General features: G+C 43.5%; 1 non-coding gene across 1 annotated transcript; it reads right to left on the bottom strand.

The window, feature by feature from the left end:
* Window positions 1-5,722: 5,722 nt before the first annotated feature.
* Window positions 5,723-5,841, bottom strand: LOC147010969 (5S ribosomal RNA). Its single transcript, XR_015052624.1, has one exon. It is a non-coding gene; the product is annotated as a 5S ribosomal RNA (ribosomal RNA).
* Window positions 5,842-6,342: the final 501 nt, after the last annotated feature.

Below are 6,342 nucleotides of genomic sequence, written 5' to 3'. Positions count from 1 at the left end.
TTTTTCCCGCCTTTGGAATAAACTTCCTCACTCTATTCTTTCCCATTCTTCCCTCCAGGCTTTCAAAACAGCTGTTCACCACCACCTCTTATCTTCCCCCATCCAAATCCTCGATCTTTTCTACCCCCGATAATCCACCCAAGCCCACTTCCTTCATTTCTCCTGCTTTCCTTCCTGAAAGTCCCTGAAATGTCCATCTTCTCTTCGCCATGTTCCCCGTCCCATCCCCATCCCTCTCCCTTCCACAGTTCACCTAATGTGTCTGTTCCCCACTGTTTTGTCCCTTCCACTCCCGCCCCTCTTGTCTCATGCCCCCTTGCTGTGAGTTGTGTGTTCGCTCTCATACGAGCCTCGACCAAGGTATACAAAAAAAAAAAAAAGTCAATCAGATGAAAATTGACAATTTTAGAAATCTCATTGAAGTTGTTGAGCTTTGACCTATGACCTTTTTGGTCTATGTTTACCTCAAAAAGAATTGGCTGGTTGAATTCATTGAACTAAAATACAAATCCACTTCAAGTTTCAGGTCAATCAGATTAAAATTGAGGATTTCAGAAATCTCACCTAAGTTGTGACTTTTGAACGATGTTGACCTCTTGGTCGATGTTGACCTCAAAAATAATTGGCTGGTTGAATTTAGTGACCTTAAATATAAATCCTCTTCAAATTTCAAGTCACTCGGATGAAAATTAGGATTTTCGACATCTCACAGAAGTTGTTGTCCTTTGGCCTGTGTTGACCTGGTCAATGTTGATCTCAAAAGCAAATTTCAAGTCAATCGGATAAAAATTGAGGATTTTATAAACCTCACCTAAGTTTTTGACCAAAAGATAATTGGTTGACCTTTGGCCTTTGTGACCTTTTGACCTCAAACCTTCTTGCTCGTGCCAAACTCCACCAAGTGGTGAAGGTTCGTGATCGTTTTAAATTTGTGACCTGTCAGTGAATTGCAGACTGACAGCAAACAGACAAACAGACAGAATAACAAAATTGACTGACCAAAACAATTAATTAGGTTACCCAGCCTTGTAGGCTTCATACACTAAAAATTAGAACTGCCACTTCATAACTGCTGGCAGTGATAACCGGATACCAAGACGTCCAGCTTTGATACAACACGGGATTGACAAGTTATGGACCGAGTCACATGCCACGTTCAATCTGTTAATTACGTATGCAGTTCGGCCTTTTTCCTGAATACATATCAATTGTATTGGTGTTTATATAACCTGAACAGAAGTAATCCGAGGGGGAGCACTCGGTAGAGTGCAAAACTTCCGCCGCCAATACTGCTCGGTCACTCAAGTGAACCTGATATCCTATTCATTCAATTTGATGTCAACAGTGCTCACAGAGTTATACTTTTCAACTTTCCCTTTTACTTTTAACTTTTACATACTCAATTCATTCGTCAAAACTAGATTCCTTGAGACAGAAATGGATTTTACGTGGGTATATCCACCTGAAGTTCCAACATCAGCCGCAATTATAATTTTGACATGTTTTTTGTTGGAAATCACTTATCGCATGAAGAAATTAAAAAAAAATTAAACATTTTTTCAAGATGGCCACCATAGCGGCCATATTGAACTTTGGACCAATTCCATAATCAAATGGCATGATCCTTGGACCATACCGAATTCCCCCACCAAGTTTTGATGTCGACGTGACAATATCCTCAAACAGAAAATAATCACAGAGGAGGAACAGAGAATATGACATGAGCAAAGTGAAGAGGCAATCGGACATGAGTAACGGCACGTGACGAAATATCGGAAGTTATTGTTGTTGTTTTTTTTTTTTTTTAAACGCTGCCAATACGCCATGAAACGGTTGATGTAAATTACAAACACGTTCAGTAAGTTCTGTGGTCGTCCGGAAGACGTCAAATACATCTACATACGTCAATATGCGTTGGAGGTACGTTACACATCGGTTCAAAGCACGTTACTCATAGGTTGGAAATAAGTTTTGGGTACGCTAATCATTTCCTCGACGTGTTTCGACTTCTGAGTAATTTACAAGAAAAGTGCCTCGACGTGTGTCAACGATCGCGTGACGTGCCTCGACGTGTGTCAACGATCGTGTAACGTGCCTACAACACGTTACTCATCGGTTATAAAAAAGTTTCGCGTACGCTAATCATTACCTCGACGTGTTTCGACTTATGAGTAACTTACAAGTAACGAGTGTCGACGTGTGTCAACGATCGCATAACGTGCCTGCAACTTATGGCGAGCATAGCGGAACGTGTGAGTCATACGCTGGCATACGTCGTAAAATTTCAAGCATGCTAAAATTGGAGGACAACCGCAAAGTACAACGATGAAAGCCAGCGTACTACAACGTATGGCAGTGTTTTTCAGCATGCTCTTAACGAATACAAAACTTTCCATAACGTATTCGACGTGTGCCAGCGTTGTAGACAAATTTTGCATACGTCAGGCATACATTGGCTAAATCGTCAAGGTGTGACAGGGCCTTGAGATCAAGAATCATCTCAATGCAGAGCACAAGGTGCCGAGAGTGAGATTCATCTCCATACAAGACACATGGTACTCAGACTGAGGCCCATCTCAGTACAAGGATCATGTTGCCGAGATCCATCTCAATGCAGGGTTAATGGTGCTGAGAATGAGATTTTTTGTGTATGCGCGTTTCAGAAAGTGGAACGGATCCGTCCCAGGTTTCGAAGTATCCACCGTTGTGTGTGTATGTGTGTGTGTGTGTGTGGGTGTGTGTGTGTGTGTGTGTGTGTGTGTGTGTGTGTGTGTATATGTGTGAATGTATGTGTGTATATGTGTGTCCACATATGGGGTTTCAAAATGTGGAATGGAGTCCTCCCAGGGCAGCCTCAAAGTCTCCACCTTCATTTCGGTAAGGGTGTCACGATCCACGGACCAAGCTGTGAAGTTTTTTGTCCATGTCGTACTGCGGCAAAGCAAACCAATTGTTCAACTTTTCATAAAAGCACCAAAATTGGTACATATGTTGACTAATGTATTCTGAACAATTCTGGATATGGAGCCACTCGAGATTTTGCCCTGGTCAGCTTTGGAGGCCATTTTCCAAAATGGCCGCCATTCTACTTTAACAACATGTGATATCTGTCATTGTTATTCTCTTTGTAGGTTTTTAGAGGTGATAAATACTCCATGTGATGTGCATTTACAAAGGAAAACAATGCAAATGTCATTTGTGTTGATTTATTATATTTCCAACCAATGTGTTGGGAAAAATGGTCATTTTTATGGGCAAATCCATTTTCACACACAGCATCAGTGACAGGTTCAGAAGTATTTTGGTGTGGTGGTGGTGGTGGTGGTAGTGGTGGAAGTCTTCATCCCATATGTCGAGGGGCAGCTGCATCGTGCTTCACGTCTCAACCTCGTTTGGGATTGCAACAAAGATGGCTCCTTGAAGACGGCGACAAGGGAGAAACAAGGAAAAGGGGTGCGACGGCGCGTGGTGAGCACCGCAGCCATACCAGGAAACTGGCAGAGTTTCCGACGTGTCGACACAAACAAGGTGGAGCTCTGCCCCTTCCTGTCCGATGTGCTGGTGCAGTCCTTCCATGACGAGGCAAAGGAGCTGGTAGTCACTGATGGTGAAGCAGTCATCTGCCTTCCAAGGCAGGAAGAAGAAAGCTCTCCGGCTCCATGCGGTCAAGAAGAGGCGGACACTCGCATCATGCTATATGTGGCCCATGCTTCAGAACATGACCACCGTCGGATTCAAGTTCAAACCTAAGACACTGACGTCATCGTCTTGGTGGTGATGGTAGCCCAGGCACTACGATGCATGGATGAACTCTGGATTGCCTTTGGGACGGGCAAGAACTACCGCTGCATCCCTGCCAATGAAATAGCTGCCCCCCCTCGGTCCACAGAAGGCACGTGCCCTCCCTGTCTTCCACGCCATGACCGGATGTGACACGGTATCAGCATTCGTGGGGCATGGGAAGAAATCTGCCTGGGCCACATGGAACTCGTTTCCAGAACTGACAGATTCTCTTGTGACCCTGACCACCACGTCAGTCAACATCCAGGATGACACAATGCACTGCATTGAAAGGTTTGTGGTGCTCCTCTATGAATGCACCAGTCCTTATACGGACGTCAACGAGGCCAGAAAGAAACTCTTCGCCAAGAGGAACTCCGTCCAGCACATCCCACCTACCTATGATGCTTTGGAACAGCATGTGAAGAGATCAGTCTTCAAGGGTGGCGATGTCTGGGGTCAGGTCTTGGTCCCTCAACCCGTGCTTCCATCAGCAACAAGCTGGGGCTGGCGGAAAACAGAGGATGGGTCCCACGAACCACTCTGGACCACATTCACTGAGGCTTCAAAAAGCTGCTTTGAGCTCGTGTCGTGCGGCTGCAAAAAAGGCTGTAGAAACCGCTGAAAATGCAAGAAGGCTAATCTGCAATGCACTGGACTGTGTGTTTCTGAAGGAGATGCTAGTAGACAGACGCAGTAGACACATACTGAGATATCGGCCTTGCTTAGAATGTGCAAATGCAAAGTCGCATTGCTTGTAAAAGTGTTGACTTCTTGATCCAGAGCCAGTACACTTGAGCTCAGAAACTCATATTGTATTAGACTGATGTATGCGTGTACCATGTGTCCTGGTAGAATGGTAGTAGACAGTAAACCGTAGCCGCTTCAAAGTGAAGTGTGCAATTATTTGACTCCATTTTCTGAGTTTGTCATTATCACGATTATCAGTTCCCTTTTCAAAATAGAGTAAAGTATGTAATCTATGATGCAATTTTTGTTGATTCCAAACCCATTGAATGTGATGAATATCATTTGACTCTTGTTCTCTAGGCAATTATGGGTACTTTTCAGCGAAAACTTTCAGGAGAGCAGCAATTTCCAAATCAAATAATAGCTTTTTTACCGAAAATACTGGCTCATAATATTTGAATACCCCTTTTCATTGTCAATTTACTGAATTTTACACTTTCTTATATCTACCACCAATACAATAAGAAAATAAGAGCATTTCGCTAAAGTAGAATGGTGGCCATTTTGGAAAATGGTCGCCAAAGCTGACCAAGGCACAATCTCGGGTGGCTCCATATCTGGAATTGTTCGGAATACATTATTCCACATGTGTACCAATTTTGGTGCTTTCATGCAAATTTGAACAATTGATCTGAAATATCAGACTTTGCTGCAGGACTAACGTGGGTTTCAGAAAGGAGGAATTTCAATGCAAGCAGAGACCATTAGGCCCTTCAAGGCTGCGCTGTGATTGCCAACCTCTGGTTGTTTGTCCGTGCTCTCTGTGGTTTTATCAATGCAATTCCAAGTTCTTTCCACGGGGAGAATAAGAACTTGGCCTGACGTCATCGCGGTGTGAGCGACTGAGTGTGATGGAAACAGAAGGAAGGTGAGAGTGTGCTCGATTGATGCACAAAGGAGGTCGTTGAGGATTTTGACGGTGACGAAGAAAGATATTATTTCAATGTGTTTTGAAGTCGTTGGGAAAGAAGCTGTCCTGAAAAAAATCACCAAACACAAGAGGAAAGTTTTTGTGTTTTCGCAATGAAACCAGATTTTGGAACATCACAAACTCGCGTCTTTTCCCATTTATTTTAGCCTGAAGGGGAATGAAGAGTGTGTTCTGTTGCGACATAAAACAAAAACAAAGGAGGAATTTTCATTCCCAGATGAGGGAAAACAAAGGGTGACTGACTCCCCCTGCGGGGCACAAAGCCTACAACACCCGGTGTTCCCAGGCGGTCTCCCATCCAGGTACTAACCGGACCCGAACCTGCTTTGCTTCCGAGATCGGACGAGATCGGGCGTATTCAGGGTGGTATGATCGTAGGCAAGAGCAACTTCTCATTAAACCTTTATGAAGATGAACACTAATAAAAAGAAAACAAGTCTGCAGACGACGATGGTTCACGAGCGGGATTTGACGATGTCGATTGTTTCAGAAGTCTAAGACGAGACAATGTGATAATTTTTGGTCAAGTTATAAAAATGATAAACATGATGTGGTACGGTGACAGGTTATTAACTGCAAAATGTCGAAAACCCGGTTTCATTCAACAACTTTCAAAATTTGACCTTTCCATCACCTTTCAAGGTCACAAAAACAATGTTGTGGACATTAAAATAAGGAAACAGGATACGTGCTGTAGCTTATTGGAGTTAGTTCGGCGAAGAAGGGCGAAAACACGGTTCGATTCCCAAAACTTTGAAAATTTGACCTTTGTGACCTTTAAAGGTCAAAGGTGAAAGATTATGACCTTTGGTGCAAAACTTCCTCTGGAACATTCCAGGAACAGTATAACGTCATATAGGCTATATGGCATTTCACACTCA

This window comes from Eptatretus burgeri, chromosome 16 (genome assembly GCF_056783735.1).
Source record: "Eptatretus burgeri isolate ZD-2024b chromosome 16, Ebu_testis_v1, whole genome shotgun sequence".
Classification (NCBI taxonomy): domain Eukaryota; kingdom Metazoa; phylum Chordata; class Myxini; order Myxiniformes; family Myxinidae; genus Eptatretus; species Eptatretus burgeri.
The sequence above is the reverse complement of the archived record's forward strand: the minus strand, read 5'-3'. Positions and strand labels throughout refer to the sequence as shown.